General features: G+C 39.8%; 1 long non-coding RNA gene across 1 annotated transcript; it reads left to right on the plus strand.

Moving 5' to 3' along the window:
* The first annotated feature begins 744 nt into the window (after window positions 1-744).
* On the plus strand, window positions 745-6,478 carry LOC135320207 (uncharacterized). The gene is made up of 3 exons (XR_010379447.1): window positions 745-806; window positions 4,513-4,580; window positions 5,290-6,478. It is a non-coding gene; the product is annotated as an uncharacterized LOC135320207 (long non-coding RNA).
* Window positions 6,479-17,599: the final 11,121 nt, after the last annotated feature.

A 17,599-nucleotide genomic window follows, 5' to 3' on the forward strand; every position in this document is an offset into this window, starting at 1 on the left:
CTTTCTTCTCTTTCTCACTAAAAGCTGCCATCATCTCATCCAACCAGTTGTACAAGCTAAAACCTGGGAATCATTGGCACATCCTTCTCCCTCATTCTCCACATTAAATTTTTACCAAGAACTGTTAATTTGCAAATAATTCTGAAATACTTCTACTTCTCTCCATCTCTACCACTTCATCTTCACCATAATTTCTCATCCGTACTACTGCAGTAGCCTCTCAACTCTTTATTCATGACTCCATTTTTTGGCCCCTCCAATCAGTTCTCAGCATTGCAGCTAGAATGTTTTCAAAATGTAATACTGTTGGGTTCATATCCTTGCTTAAATCCCTTCTATGTCTTCCTATGGATCTTGCAATAAATACCAGAATCCTAAACATAGTATCTAAGTTCCTGCATAGTCTGATCCCTGCTACCTCTCCAGCCTCATCTCTTGCACTGTGCCTCTCACTCTCTGCAGTCCAGTCACACTGACCTTATGTTCTTCAACTGCATCACACTCCCTCTGTCTCAAGGTCTTCATACATGTGGTTACCTGGAACTCTTCCTCACACCCTGCTTCATTTTTTTCATTGAAGTATAGTTGATTTATAATGTGTTAGTTTCTGGTATACAGCATAGTGATTCAGTGATTTATTTATATTTATATATATATATATATTTATATATATATAAATTCTTTTTCATATTATTTTTATTATAAGTTCTTGACTCCATTCTTCTCAATAACTCCTGTTTATCTTTCAGATAACAAAATCTCTCTCAAGAAGTCCTCTGACCCTAACTCCTCCACTTCCAGATAAGGTAAAGTGCCCTTCCTATGTGTTGACAGAGTGCTTCTCCCAGCATAGCCCTTATCACACTGCATTATAATTATTTGTTTAATATACTTTTCTCCCATTAGACTCTTAAGCCCTATTAGATAAATAATCATTTACGACTTGTTCACTATTTTATTTCCAGCATTTAGTGCATTGCATAGCACAATGTAAGTACTCAAAAAATAGTTGTTAAAATGAAAGACAAATAATCCCCTTGTTGTTTTGAGGGGTTCCCTGTTCTGAAAGTGATACAACTGTTTTATTAAGGAAGAGACTGGGGATACTAGTTTAAAAAACATCAGAAGAGTCTAAATGTTATAATATTTTCATATCCTGTTACTCCACTTATCCACAGACTATGAGACATTCTATCAATAAAGCCCGTGCCAAAGAGTGAGTTTACACATTATGAGTGCCTGCTGTTTAAGGTCAATTCTCCACTACTCTACATCCATTCCTGTCCAGTGTCTTCAGAGACTTTGCCTACGTCCTTAATCTCTCCCTCTCTGCTAGATCATTCTCATACATCATAGTAGCAGCTAAGCATGCTCTATACGCTCATCCTTCAAAAGCCCTCCCTTGATCCATATTCTCCACCTACCACTCAATTTCTCAGCAGCTTTTGAGAGCAGAATTTTTCTTAAAAGTTGTCTATTGTCATTGACTCCACTTCCTAATCTCCCATTCACTTTTCAGTGCACTCTGAAATAGCTTCCATCTCAATCACATCACTGATACTACTCTTGTCAAGGACACTGAAGACCTCCAAGTTGCCAAATCCAGTGGACACATCTCTGTTGTCTTCTTACTTGATGCCCTAATAGTTGATAATTCTTTTTTGAAACAGTTATCTCTCTTGAATCCTGGGATACCACTGTCTACTAATTTTCCTCCTACTGCACTAACCACTACTTCTCAGTCTCCTTTGCTGAATTCTTCCATATGTTGAGGTTCCTCAGGGCTCCTATTCTCATTTCCCACTCTATACCCTTTCCCTAAGAGGCACAATTACAGCCTATGTACTGGTAACCCCCAAACCTATAACTCTAGCCCAGTCCTCTCTGCTGAGCTTCAGATTCATATACCTGACTGCCTCCACTTGATGTTCTTCAGGTACTTCAAATTTAAACATGTCTGATACTAGGGTCATCATCTTCTTTCCAAATGCGCTCTTCTTCCAGTGTTACCTATCTCATGGGCACTACCATCTAATCAGTTCCAGAAGCTAGAAAACTGGAATAATTCTTGATTTATCTCTCTCCTTTATCCCTAATCAGCCATGAAATTCTACTATTTCTACAGCATTAATATCTTTTCACTCTCTCCAAATATCTTCCCCATCCCCAGAACCAGAAGCCCTAAGAATTAAAAAGATTCTGATACTCTCACTTCTACTATAATTCAATAGTACTAAACTCACATGCATGTTAAAATTAAAATAGCTTCTGACAAAGACTCCTTCCTTGACCAAACTTTAGTTAGGCTCCTCTGAGCCCCCTTCCTGACTAAGCCTCAACCTTGGCCTACCTTTAGCAAAGAATCCTACTAAGACAGTTTAGTAAGAATATCCTTTCCTTTGATGTCTCTTCTTAGTAATTTTCTGTCCACTGACCTCTTCACTCCGCTTGTGGGCTATAAATCCCCAGCTTTCATTGCTTTATTTGGAGTTGAGTCCAGTTTCTCTCCCCTGTTGCAGTAGTCTCTCCCCTATTGAAATAATCTTGAATAAAGTCTTCCTTACTGCTTTCATAAGTGTCATAATAATTTCTCTTTGGCAATTCTTCCAATTTACTGATTATAAACTTATTAATAATTTTATCAAAGCTAATTTTTTTCTTTTCCTTGGTTCCTCCACCCTACTGGCCCTAAATATGTGATTAGTCTGCCTACTAGGAAATTTAACACTATTCACTCCCACACTTTAATTCAGACTATCAGCACTCACTGCCAAAGCAACATGTTTACTGTGACCTGGAGTCATTTGTATCTGCTGTTCCTTCTACCTGAAATTCCCTTGTCTGTCCTCCACATTTGATGGACCTTCAGCTTTTCTTCAAATCTCTTCTTAGACATAATTTACTTTGGGAAGCCTTCTCTACTCCAGTGGTATACTAGAAATAACTTACCCTGACTTTCAAGAGACTATTACCCACAACTCCATGTCCAGTGACGTCAATTTGGTAGCTTGAAACTAGCCATGATGGAAGCATATAAACCATGAAGCTCAAGAAACACTAACAATCAGGGCTTTTTTTCTTTTCAGAGAACTGCTTGTTAAACATTTAACAGCATACCACAGTCTTGCCTTTTCCGGATCCATCCCAAATTTGGGTTATATTTCTCTGATTTGGGCTCTGATAATTCCCTAACATCCATCAATATGTGCTTTAGGTTACTTGTCTGTGTTTCCCTTCAGGCTTAAATTTTCTTGAGATTAGAGATACTGTATCTCCAGAATCTTACCCAGCCTCTGGCTCACAGAAGGTACTACTTAGTACTAGTTTTCTTTGACAGTTTATCTGAATAAATGACTAGAATGCATGCTTGTTAAATACTTGCCAATCCTGGAAGACACATTAGCAGAGAAGATAGATCCTGGCTGCCATCTTCAGTGATCACTTATTTCCCTGAAAAACACAGAATCAGAGCAAGGGGAGTGAGTTGGATACTTTCCATGGCCTGTGCCATCAAGCTGTGACTTGATGCAGATATTTCATCTACACCACACATATCTGTCTGCCCTACAGAGTGGACCATGCTAGCCGTGGTCTGAGGCTCCCTCTCTTTCCTCCCTATCAAGCAGCAGAAAAGACTGTAGTGTTCGCCTGTCTGATTCATCCTCTTCTTGGTTGCCATTGCTCATCAGCCACCACTTGTGGTTAACATCAAGGGACTGCAGTAGCATGCAGAACCAGTAATATCTGGCATAGCAGATTTCCAAATCCAGCCACATGCAGGAGACAGAAATGGTACCATAGGCAGAGTTCTGGTGTAGAGGAGAACCTCTCTAAAATAGCTATGATCAGAAGCTTCAGTTCTCAGTTAGCCATCCTTGATCTGTGACTACAAATTCCTAGGTAGCTAGAAGCACCCTTGGGGATTCCAAAAATATTTATGGAGGAATACTCCATGGTCTTGCTACTCAAAAGATGATATGAGACCAAACAGCATTAGTATCACCTTGTTAGAGAAGCTTGTTAGAAGTGCAGAATCTTAAACCCCACTCCAGACTTTTGGATTACAGTCCATTTTAAACAGATCCCCCAGGTGATCTGTATACATATTTAAGTTTGAGAAGCACTGATCTATAGAACATTGAATTTTCTGTAACCAAACAGTTAGGTCCTTAGAGCCATGGAGTTTAGAATATTAATGCTAATGGCACTCCATATTAATAAATACTATTTATGCACCATGAAAATATTTGCATTCATTCTGTCATTGATTCAAAAATAACTCTACTACTTAGCCAATTAAAATCAATCTGATGTAGAAGCTTGAAAGCTCACCATCTGAAAAAGAATCACCCTAAGAAACACCATAGGCTTAGGAATTAAACAAAAACTGGATTGGAGTCCTGCTTATTTCACTTACTGGTTGAATGATCCTGAAAGAATTACTTAGCTTTTCTAAATATCCATTTCTTCATCCATAAAATGATAATAATAATAATTGTACTTTATTTTCAGAGTGGTGGTGAGAATTAAATGAGAAATCCTATACAAAGTGTCTCGTGTATGGTGGTTGCTCATTAAATGTAAGTTCCTTCCCTAGCTGCTACCTCTTTTCTGAAAAGAAATCAATTCAGAATAAAATAAACAGCCCAATCATGCATGGAGAGCCTTTAGAAATTTAACAGCAAAAAGGAAAATAAGCTCTATGTGGTACATGCTGTGATAAATTCAATACCATTTCTGTGTGGTGCAATGAATTGGTCTGATAGAACTAGAGTTGAAAGAAAAACCATTACATTCTTTTCAAGTGAATTGCTGGAATTTCCTTTCAGTTTTGGGATTTTGTAGAGATGTATATTGTATTCATCCATGCTCTCTGGCAATCATATTTCGGCATGGTGTCTACATTTCAAAACACAGACACAAGCACAGACAGACAGGAGGGAGTAAATACTGAGTACTGGGTTGGCAGCCCAGGTCCCACACAGCCTTTCCCAATCCAGGGCCACCACCATTAAAGCTTCTTCTCTTTACATTTGTTCCACTATCTGATTGCTCTTTGATCCCCTTGTTCCCACCTCCCACCTTGCTCTATAAATACCAGAAGCAAGTTTTTCAAGGTTTTGTTGTTGTTACTTCTGCTGTAAGGAAACAACACGATGATGACAGCAGCAGCTTCCCCTCCCCTTAAGTGTGGGCTGGACTCACTTCCAACTAAAAGAATATGGCATGAGTGGCAGTAGGTGTCTAGGTCAAAAAAGGCTTCACTGCTTCTTGCTTGATCTCTCTCAGGTCATTCATTCTGGAGGAAATCAGTAGCAATGCCATAAGGACACTCAACCAACCCTAGAAGTTATCTACATGGTGAGGAACTGAGACATCTTGCAAGTTCCATGAACCAACCTGGAAGTGGATCCTTCAACTCCAGTCAAACCTTTGAATGGCTGCAGTCCTGGCTGACATCTTAACTGCAACCTCATGAGAGACCTGGAGCCAACTTAGCTATTCCCAGATTCCTGATCCTCAGAAATATGTGAGATAATAAATGTTTGTTGTTTTAAGCTGCTACATTTGGGGTAAATAGATACGCAGCAATATATAATTAGTAAGGGACTTTTCGAATAATTTGCTCCCCTCAAAAGGCAGACTTACACATGCTACTTGAGCAATATATGAAGTTGCCATTCTCTGTCCCCTGGTTTTGTTTAACAATTCTCCCTATAGGAGAGAATATCGCATATCTGCTTTCCTTCATGTATTACTCAATCAGCTTTTGTGGAAGCCATAGCATTTGTTCAAGGGTAAAACTGAATGAGCAAAATGAGGACACCTGAAACTATAACAGACTAACCAAGGAGGTCTTAAAATCTGCTGAAAAAGAACGAAGAGACAAGAAATCAGAGTGGCTGGAGAAGTAAAAAAGTAATTTCAAACAGGAGGTAAAACATTTTCAGTATATTCTACAGATAATAAAATTGTTTTTCTAACCAAAAAAAGTAAACTAATATCAATTGATAGATACTAAATAGGGAACAAATAGAAGAGCCAACACTATATGTAGCAAATTTTCTTATCCAGCTCAAATACATTTCTGTAAATTTGAAGACAATGCTGTAACAGTTTGTGAACTATTTGTCCTTGATCTAGTTAGCAATGGGAGCTTCTAAAACAGCAGGAAAGTGTGTCATCACAATCCATAAACATTAAAGCCAACCATCAACTGGAAGTAAACATACTGAGTACCTACTGTGTGCTGGGCAAGGGACTCTACATGGGGAAATGTGACTTACCTTCACCACCCCTGCTTGGGAGCTGCAACCCAAGTACTGACTTCTCCCCAGAGTTGGCACCCCAAGACCACCCCCTCCTCTTCTCCCTCTCTTCCTCCACAAAATAGATGAGTAGGGACAAGGAATCTGGAAATAGAGCTAGAAGGGGAGGGGCAAATTCTTGTCACTGCCTCTAATGAAACTTCATAATAAACACCATTTATGTAATATGAATATAAACCAAAGATATTTATTCATTTTGTCATTTAATCTAAAAACAACTTCATTTCCTTACTCCTTTCTAATTTCCAGCAACCTGTTTCTTTACCAAGGCTTGTTCCCCCCTCTCCTTGAGACTCGGTTTCTTCTCTAAAGTGACAGTAACAATGCTCCCTCACGGGGTTGATCTGAGGGTGTAATGACATTTGTGTGTGTGTGTGTGAGGGCCAAGCCCTGTGAAAACTGAACTCTAGCATGTTAAAGAGGTGTGGAAAATGCAGAAGTCTCCTGACAGAACAGACAATGGTGCAGTTTGCCAAGAGCACAGAGGGCTTGGGAGAGAGGACTGGAAAATGCAGTTTGGATCCATGGAGTGGGGAACATTAAATGCCAGCTCAGGATTCTACAAATAATCAGAAAATCCAGTTCAGATAATGTGCTGTTGGCTAGGGCAGGGGTGGGGATACTTTGGCATAAGGATGTCAACAAAAATAATATTATTTCAAGAGACAGTTATATAGAAATATTATCTTTTGTCTCCTTCCACTTATTTCAAGATGTTATTTATTGTGGTTAATGTGCATCATGTCTTATTTTCTAGAATCCTGACTCCTAAATTTCATCTCAAATGAAGCTGTATACATATATAACATTTGCATTTTACCCACAACTTTGTGACAGCAATGTTATTCCAAGACCTTGGGAGCTGGAGGGAGGTGACAGGCAGGGTAAGCAGTGTCCTTCCGTTGATAGTGGGATGCCTTCTGAGAGTGTCTGGGTGATGAGATCACAGCCAGCTTCAGGAATCCTCTTGGGGGTTAATGAGCTTCCCAGGATCCCATGGCAATTACACAACCCATGCTCAGTAAATATGACTTTTCTTCCTTCTGAGACTATATCCCCACTTTTTACCCTAATCCCAAAGCTGCTCACTCCTAACACAGGACCCTATAGGGGTCATGCTTCATTTGTAGAAAGTAAATTGTTCCATTTGGGAGTTAACAGTCACACCTCACATAAGGCTTAGCACATATCAGTGCTCAATGATATTTTTTGAATAAATGAACAATGGATGGATAGGTAGATGAATGTTTGGCCACACTGCTCTCCCACTGCCTCTTGCCTCCAGTCCTGCTAGCCTTTTTGTCAGTCCCTTTTACACACCATACTATCTCTCATAGCCTTAAGCCTGCTCCCTGACCCCAAGCTCCAACCTAACTAGTCTCTACTTTTCTTTTACCTCTCAACTCCATAATCACATCCTCAGAGCAACATTCCTTACCACCTTGACTAGTCAAATCTCCCTATTTTATAGGCCCTTGTTGCATCATGGACCAGTTCTTCCTAGTACTTGTCCTTACCGCAAGTGAGCACTTGTATGGATATTTGCATGCTTCTTAGCTCCCCTATTAGACTCTGAGCTCCATGAAGACAGAGACCTTATAGATGATCTTTGCTCACATCTGTTTCCTCAGTACCCAGCACAGTGCCTGGCAATAAGTAGCCCCTCAGTAAGTATTTTTTGAATGAATGAGTAGGCATTTTAGGTGGTCTTTTTTTAAATTGCCCTCCTCAAGCAGGCCAGACTGCTACATACTACTAGTCACACTGTCTGAGAATCCCTTCTGTCAAAAAGAAGCAGAGCCAAACACCAGATAAAAGCAGTAAAGACAGATTCTATTCAGTACTTTGCAACAGGGGAGAAGAGACTTCAGTAGAAAACTAGGCTCAATTCTGAATACAACAAGGACAAGTGGGGATTTGTAGCCAAGAAACAGAATGTGAGAGTCAGGTGGAAAAATTACTAAGAGGAGACATCAAAGGGAGGGAGATGCTTGTGAAACGGACTTAATGGAATTCTTGCTAAAGGCAGGCCAAGATGATCAGATATCGAGGGCAGGGAAATGACTACACAGAATTCTTGCTAAAACTGGGCTAGACATGCAGAGGGCATGACCACAGGACAGGGCCCCGGAACGAGGCCTAAGTTGCAAAGGGGGCTTGGAAGAGCCTGTCTAAAGTTTGGTCAAAGACAGAGTCCTTGTCAATTCCTCAAGCCATTGTATTTTTATCATTATGACCTACTTTTTCTGTTAGTCTCCCAACAAAATATATCATACCTCACTATTCTTTACTTATTACTCCATAGGCATTTTAAGTGTTTCTTTGAGATATAATTTATACTCATAAAATTCACCCATTTTAAGTTTACAATTCAATGGTTTTTAGTAAATTTACAGAGTTGTGCAAACCTTCACCACAATCTAAGTTTAAGACATTTATCTCTAAAAGACCCTTCATGCCCATTGCAGTCACTTTCCTGTCCTCACCCCACAGGCACTCAACTAAAAATAAACATATATTAAGCACCTACTATGTCCCAGGCAAGGGGCTCTGTGTAGAGAAAAGCCCCCTCCTGCAGCCCACCAGAGGCCCCCTCACACCTGCTCCCTGGGCTGCTCTGGGATGGGAGAGCACTGGACATGAGAAGTGCAACTCCCCAGGGAACCAGCCCAAGCTGACTCATGGAGGGGGCACCCAGGGAGGCTCCAGGGCCATTCTGTCCCTGTCCTGTAGGCTGGTTTGGCTTTGGTCCTCCTGATCCCAGTGCCCAGCTGGACTGAAAGGAGCAAGAGGAGCTTGGGAGGGCAAGCAAGATTCCCAGGTGATGAAATAAAAATTCACATTTTAAGACAAGACAAGAAAAAATTAAACATAGAACTTTTTCTCTGCCCTTTGGCTTCCTCCCTTCCCTTTGGTGTGCACCTACTTTATGTGTTAACCAAACATCCTGAGTGGCAGAAATACCTGCTCAACCATAGAGGTCAGTTTTTCTTCTTCTGGTGCCGGCCATGTAACTCCTTAGAAGATAATATTCCTTTCTCAATCTCATAAGGGATCATGATGATTCACCACTTACTCTGTATGTACAGACATTTTTGGTGAACTTTATGTACAATGCAAATATATCATATCCCTTAAAGACAGCACAGAACAGACTGGTCATACACCCTGGGGAGATACTGGGCCATGTCTAATGGAAGTTCTTAGCTAAAATACTTATGACCTTATTAATGTTACTGGCTATATTACTTGTATTCTACCTATTTTACAAGACTATTGCCCCATCCATTACCAAATGTATGACTGAGCCTCCGATAAAAATAATGACTAGGTGACTTGAAAAAATGACCAAACATAGTTCTATAAAACCAATGACTGTAATAGTGTAACTCTAGACATGTGAAGAAGCAACAAGGGGGAATCTTTCCCTGGACCATAATGGACTAGTAAGACAAGTGGTCCAGAGACTTTTGGCTACTGTTAAGGGGGCTTAGTCCAATAATAGCACATTAAGTGGCCTATCAATGAAATCCTGGCCTGACCTAGGAATGAGCATTCCTTGCACTGGTCATGAAATGCCTCCCAAACCTTGGTCAAAATTAAGACCAAAAGGGAGGGGATCATAAAATAAAGAATAAAGGTCCACTATTCAATTCTACAAAAATCAAGTTATTAGTCACTGCAGTCAGTGACCTACAGTACACCCTGAAAGGAATTCAGGACGGAGATCAGGATGAGGCACTTTGTGCTCTGAAAAAACTGGCAAAACTGGCCCTCAGATAGTTAAATATTTTCAGGAGAAAATTTTATGAAGAAATTTCTTGCACCTTCCCATGCTTAGAAAAGCACAAAAAACCATTAACTAAGACATCTATTCCTCACAAACAGCAGTAACCTTCTACTAAGATGTGGGCTTGATTGCATCTACCCTTTGTCAACTAAAGAATGTCACTAGCCATCTGGCTCTACAAGGATTGAGTCATTAACCACCGCAGTCACTGACCTTTAACACACCCTGAAAGGAGTGCAGGGTACAGATCAGGAATGAGAAACTCTGTGCTCTGGGAAAACTGGCAGAACAGGCCTTCACATAGGTATTTTCAGGAGAAACTGCTTATGAACTTGGGTTCTTGCATCCTCCCCTGCTTAGAAAAGCACTATAACCATTAACTAAGATATCCATTCCTCATGACTAGCAGCAACTTTCTGCCGAGACGTGTGCATGGTTGCACATGCCCCCTTTGCCAAATCATCTATATGCTGACCTCCTCTCTTAACCTCTTCAGAGCAGTTCCTCCAAGCTCTCTGATAGGTTGTCTTCCAGGTTATAGTCTCAGTAAGTCCCCACATAAAACTGAAACCCACAGCTCTCACGTCATGTGTTTTTAGTTCAGCTGACAGTTCTGGCAACCATGAAGATACCCAGAGCAGACTTCTCTTCTTAGCCTGAACTCTACAAGGATCTGGAACCCTGGTACTAGAAGGAACCCTTGTGCCTGTCCACCTTCTCGGTGAGTCCAGATGAATTTGAGTAACCCTCTCCTGATAATTGGTTGATGATTCTGAGTTTTATGTGGCAGTGTATAACAGGTACCTTGGCTCCTAAGTTGAAATATATTAGTGGAGCCTGGTTGAAAGACACTGGGAAAAAAAGTGTCCCCCAGTTAAAAGATACTGGGGGAACCTGGTTGAAAGGCACTGGGATTTGCTCAGTTGAAAGGCACTGAGCAGTCTGGACTGTGTGATTAAGTGGGAGGCCCTCCTAACATCTTTCCTAAATGAAGTGCATCAAAAGGCCGATCTCCAACTAACACTCCATTCAAGTTAATGTACATACAAAACTTAGACACACAAGTACTTACTTAATTGGGAATGAAAGGAAATCTCACTCTGAAAATGGTAAAAAAAAAAAAAATGGGGCTCTTTTATTGTGTTTTCAGTTAAGTTAGAGAAAGCTGAATTGGTAAAACATCTTTTCAGAATTCTGACCCTGAGAGAACAAGTCTTCCTAGGAAAATTTGTTTTTCTCTCCCTGTGCCTTGAGAACTAAGTGTCCCACCAGGGCTCTCAGGAACACTTATCTAGACCATCTCTAAGAAAAGAGATCTTTTTAAACTCAAGTGAGTAAAAAACTTATTACAACTGTTATTTATAAACTAGTGAGTTTTATATCGCAATACCCGATTCATGACCAAGTTTAAAAAAAATAAAACAGTGAGATCCCTGTCTGGATGTATGTCTATGTGTTTACACTATAAATATGATATGTCTCTACCTGTGGACAGTATTACCAAAGTTAATTTGTAATGAGTTCTATTTATTGACTTAAAAGAAATTAAGAACTTATATAAATTCTCAGAAATATAAATGAAATTAACCAAATGAATTTGAGGTTCATGTGACCTGGGAAATATTAAGTATTAAATTAATATATGGTATTAAAGTTAGTTTAAGCTTGTTGGTTTAATTAATACAGACATTTCTTGAGATTCAGCAACATTAAATGTAATACTTTTATTGCACCTAGGTTTACTAGAAGTCAAGTAATATATCTGTTGCAAAATTTCTCAGCAAGAAAAATAACTTGGTATGATGAAATTTATTATAAGTGAATTAAATGTAAATGAGATAGAAGCTTTAAGTAAACTCTTCAGGAATAATTATGTTTTAGGACTATCTAGTTAAAAATAGTCTGGCCAGATTTTGATAACTTGAAAGTCGAGTTTTACTAAATTAAGTTAAATGATGGAAATTTATTAACTATATAGGTCATTTCCAAACAAAATAAGATACTGGAACATTAATTACTGAACACGGGCTTCCTTTTACAGAGAAAATAAAGATATTTAAGACTATTAATAAATATGTTTGGTGCTACGCCGAGACATTTTCTATAAGAAAGCACATGTTGGAGGGGAGGGTATAGCTCAGTGGTAGAGCACTGTACTTAGCATGCACAAGGTCCTGGGTTCAATCCCCAGTATCTCCATTAAAAAAATAAATAAACCTAATCACCTCCCTTCACCCCCCCCAAATAATAATAAAAAATAAATTTTTAAAAAATTTTTAAAAAGCACATATACTTTAGAAATTATAATGGTGTTCATAAGTTTTCCAATCTACAGAATGCTAATGTCAAAGACATTGCATTATTGCTTACGTCTTAGTTTTCACTAGAAATTAAGGTTTTTAAGAGTTGAAAATTCTAATTAATATATGTAACTAAAACTACTAAAAATTAATAAGGAAAATATCTTTGTATGCAAGAAAAGACAAGATGTAAGAAATAGAAATGCATTCTGTTAAAGGAAAAGAATAATTTTGTCTTAAAGCTGGTTATTTCCTTTTTTAATTTTCCTTGTCTTTTTAACATATTTTTATTTTATGTATTATTATTTTTAAAAAATTTCCCCCTAACAGAGGCACTGGCGACTGAACCCAGGACCTTGTGCATTGCAAGCACACACTCTACCACTGAGCTATACTCCCCACCCGCTAAAGCTGGTTATTTCTAAATGGGAAAGAAAAAAGGGGACAACTAAATATGAAAACAGAAAGTTATAAAAGGAAGATATGCAAAAAAAATGAATAATCTTTAGAAAAAATATCTGTGTGGTCAGGACTAAGATTAGAATAAATTTAATTTAGTGAATGAATTTTAATATTAAAGGTAAGATGGTACAAAACCTGAATTTGGTTTCTCTCTCTGTTAAGAAAACAAAGGTTTCTTGAAATTTGAGCTGCTTTTCATAACTAATTGTAAGTTTCTTTACCTTTTGAGTAATCTGTTGTAACTTTCTGTATTTGCCTTTGAAATCTTTTATTGTTACTTGGTTAGATGAATAAGTATTATTTCACAGTGACCTATGGTCCTATTTGACCAAAAGTTTTAAAGCCTTTTTGATATTTTAAAAAACTTCCCAAAGATAAAATTATTTTTTTTCCAAAGATAAAATTCTAATTGAAGATCTTTTGACCTCTAGCTAGCTTTGGGATACTTCAGAGGGCCCCTGAGAGATTAAAATAAGGCTTATTTGGTATGTTAAATTACATAAGAAGCATTGTCAAATGAGTGATAAACCTTCCTAGGTAATATTATATGGGTAAATGTTATTAATATAGATATTGTAGAAATTATGTGGAATTCCTAAAAATCTGGTATGTCCTGGTAAAATATTATCAGTCATAATTCTAGTTATTATCTTAAAATGTATGTCAAAATAGTAACCAAATTTCTTTGTCAATTGCATTATAATTAGATCTTTGTGCCTTTTTTTAAAGCCTGCATGATCAGTTACACATATGTAAATAATCAGGCCAAGTTTGTTGAAACCAGACTTATTTTGCAAACAAATTAGTCTCAATTTGGCTGTATTTGACAGAGAGAAAAAAATATATTTTAATAATTTACCTTTGTAGATATTAAATTCCAGTGCTGACGTTTGGTATTTACTACCGAAGACTCACTTCCCAGATGGCTCCTTGTTGCAATGTTTCACTATTGTAAAGTGCAATTAAATTATTAAAAGGGCATTCTAAGTTTGTTTCTAAAGCTTATCACAGTAATCTACCTTGGAGTGAAGATCAGATGCCTTGTGGCCTGCAACTAGGAGATTATACATACTGGAAAAGACATCATTTAAAGAACTATCTCCAACCCAGGTGGAAGGACCCACATCAGGTACTCTTAACTAGCTCACGCACAGCAAAACTGAAGGGAATTGACTCTTGGATTCATATTTCCCACTTAGAAAGTGCTCCTGTATTGGACTGGTCTATAGAGAGGACTGCTGACCTCAAAATCACCTTAAAACAACACTCAGAGGAGAAACTACACCCACACCAGGATGAGAAGATGACATTAGAAGTAGATAGCTATCCCAAGATGCTGGACCTGACCCATGTGATTATTTATAGTACTTTCTTAATTTCTTGGACTTCTGCATAAATCAATGCTTTTCTGTCATGGGCACAAATCCTATGCAGAATTTTTAAATTAATCCAATTTGGGGGTTTATGTAATTACCTACATCAAGTACTTCTGGGTTACCTTGGTGGATTTCTCCTCTCTAAGGCTCTAATTTGATGGCCCGTAGGAAATTTATTCTAGAAGAAAGAAGTTATAGTTCCGCTCAGGCCACTATTGATATTACTAGATGGGACCCCCTCACTGGGCCAATGAATCATACTTGCTTTGACCATGACCATAAGTATGACTTTTCTTTTAAAGTTACTCAAGCTCAATCAAAGCAATGAGCTAAATTTCAAAGAATATAACCTCCCTCAGTTATGGGATGGATTTATATGGTTAACACCAGGCTATAGTCATCTAACTTTAAAGCCCCCTAATGTTGGGAATAATTGAACCATGCTAAAGATAATCAGCCTAATAACAGTAAGTAATTGAGCTTGAAAAATGCCAGTATATCATTACCTTAAAGATAGAAATCGGTATGGAACAGACTAGGTCAGATGACCTGGAGATATACTGTGCCGTACCTAATGGAAGTTCTTGGCTTAAATATTTACTTATAACACTATTAATGTTATTAGCTATGTTACTTATGTTCTGCCAGTTTTACAGGATTGTTGTTTCTTGCATTACCAAATGCGTGTCTGAGCCTCTGATAACAATAATGGTGGCTAGGAGACTTGAAACAATTGACCGAATATAGTTCTATAAGACCAATGATTGTAATAGTGTAACTCTAGACATGGGAAGAAGCAACAGGAGGGGATCATTTCCTGGACCATAACAGACTAGTATGACATGTGGTCCAGAGGCTTTTGGTTACCAGTAATAGCACATTGAGTGTGGCCTATCAACGAAATCCTAGTCTGACCTGGGAATAAGCATTCCTAACACTGTGAGACAAAATGGTCATGAAATGCCTCCCAAATCTTGGTTGAATTGATGATCATGGTGGGAGGGGAGGAAGAGTGAGAACTAAAGAAGGTCACTTACCACCAACTTCTACAAAGATTGAGTTACTAGCCACTGCAGTCACTGACATTTAACACACCCTGAAAGGAATTCAGGGTAGACATCAGGAATGAGAAACTCTGCTCTGACAAAACTGGCATAGTTAGATATTTTCATAGATACTTAGATAGTTCACATAATTAGATAGTTTCAGGAGAAACTGCTTTTGAACCTGGATTCTTGCATCTCCCCTACTTAGAAAAGCATTGCAACTATTAACTAAGATATCCTGTTCCTCGTGACTAGCAGCAACCGTCTGCCAAGGTGTGTGCATGGTTGCACATGCCCCCTTTGCCAAATCATCTATATGCTGACCTCCTCTCTTAACCTCTTCAGAGCAGTTCCTCAGAGTTCTCTGAGAGGTTATCTCCAGAGCTATGGTTCTCAATAAGTCCCCGCATAAAACTGAAACTCACAGCTCTCACTTTTCCTTTCTCTAAAATCTCCCTCTTTACCTCTTTGAAACAGTGCTCAGAACTATCTGAGAAATGGTCCCCCAGGTTCTAATCCTCAGGTTAACTCAAATAAAATTTTCTATTTCTTTCTTAGATTGAGTATTAACTTTTTCATCTGCAAGAGCCAGCCTTAACATGACCCGGACAGTTAGCAAAATAATCGTCTCCCCTCTCAGAGCTGGGCGGACACCGGCTTCCTCTTCCTCCCCTTCCTCCTCTTCCTCCCCGCTGCCTGGGCACTCGGTCAACACGCTGACCACGCCGCCTCGGCAGCGGCCAACCCGGGTACCGCAGCCGCCATTGCCTGGCCTCTTCCCCGTCCCACTCGGGAGAGAAAATACACTGGGAGGGCCGGGAGGAGGGATGGAGGGTCTCTGGAAGGCAGGAGGGGATAAGGAAGAATGCATTCTTACCAGATTCTCCCTTTGCCCTCCGGAGACGCCCCTACCCGACCCTTTCCCCGCCCCCTTGGCTGACTGCGGAGGGAGGGGCGCGGAAAAGGGGACTGCTGGCTGGGGAACGATAGAAGAGGAGCTGAACCCAGCGCTGGTCACCGCCACCCTCCCCACTCAGGTCCAGGACACAGCTACTCTTCCACCATCCCCTGCGGATCTGAGCCATTTCCTTCTCCTTCCCTGCCAGGCGTCATTTCCTCCTCCCCTCCAGCATACTGCTTCTTTCCCAAATACAAGGTTGATGCTTACCCTCCCTGAAATTCAGTTTCCTCGTCTCTAAAGTGGGCACGGCATTGACACGTAATGACATTGCGCGTAAGAGAAGCGTATGAGAAACAAGCCCTGTGCAAAGGAGAGGGGGCAGGAAGGAGAGGGGGAGAGAGAGAGACAGTGAGAAAAAGGACCCTTGGAAAAGGTCCTTCCACAGACAGACTCCAGGCACAACCTAACCGTCCCTCATCCCCCGAATGGGGTCCTGCATCGCGCTAACCTCGTGACCCCAAAGACATGCGTGTTTTCCATTCATAAGACTGAATTTCGGTCAATGTGGGAGCAGGTTGTGAAATGGCCCTCGTGACAGTCCAAGCCTGGTATCAGAGCGAGTGGAATTTCATTCCATCAGCAGCTATCTGTTTTGCAACAGCCCTCGAGGCTCATCTTGAAGAAACCTTTACTTTTTGCTGACAGATTAGGAATTTTCCTTGAAGGAAAAGGACCTTGATTAGTAAAAGAATTGCAGTGTATTTTCGTATCAATTTGCAGGATGGGAGGTTGTTGAGGTACAGATGATAAGACATGCTTACAGATAGGATTGTCTCTGGTTTAGTGACCTCCTTTATGGTTGGATGAATGAATGTAGGAATAAATGAACGGGGGAATAAGGAAATCCATACATAAGCCAGTGGTTCTGAGCATCAGAATCGCCTGTAACGCTTGTTAAAACACAAATTTTGGGTCCCGCCCGCAGAATTTCTGGGTCAGTCAGTCTGCGATGGAGCCTGAGAATTTGCATTTCTACCAAGTTCCTAGGTCTGCTGATGCTACTGGCAGGAACGGCACTTGGGGAAACACTGGCATAAGCCATCAGTGCAGACTCCCTTATGCCATGATTGTTGTGGCTGCAAACTTTCGGGCTGATTTTGCCAAGCAGACTCCCGGTGCAGACTAAAATGAATCCGAACTTGGTGGTTGCGGGGTATATGTGGGTTGCCCACTTTACCTCCCAGGAAACTCTCCTGAGTAGTGTTAGATTTGAGAATTAAAGGTGGTTTTGTGTGTGTGTGCACACAAGCATCTGTGCTGCTGTCTCCACAAGAACTGCTGTCACTTTCCACACCTCTAATGCGGACCATTGACCTCCAGGGTCTCCCTCTTTTA

This window comes from Camelus dromedarius, chromosome X (genome assembly GCF_036321535.1).
Source record: "Camelus dromedarius isolate mCamDro1 chromosome X, mCamDro1.pat, whole genome shotgun sequence".
Classification (NCBI taxonomy): Eukaryota; Metazoa; Chordata; class Mammalia; order Artiodactyla; family Camelidae; genus Camelus; species Camelus dromedarius.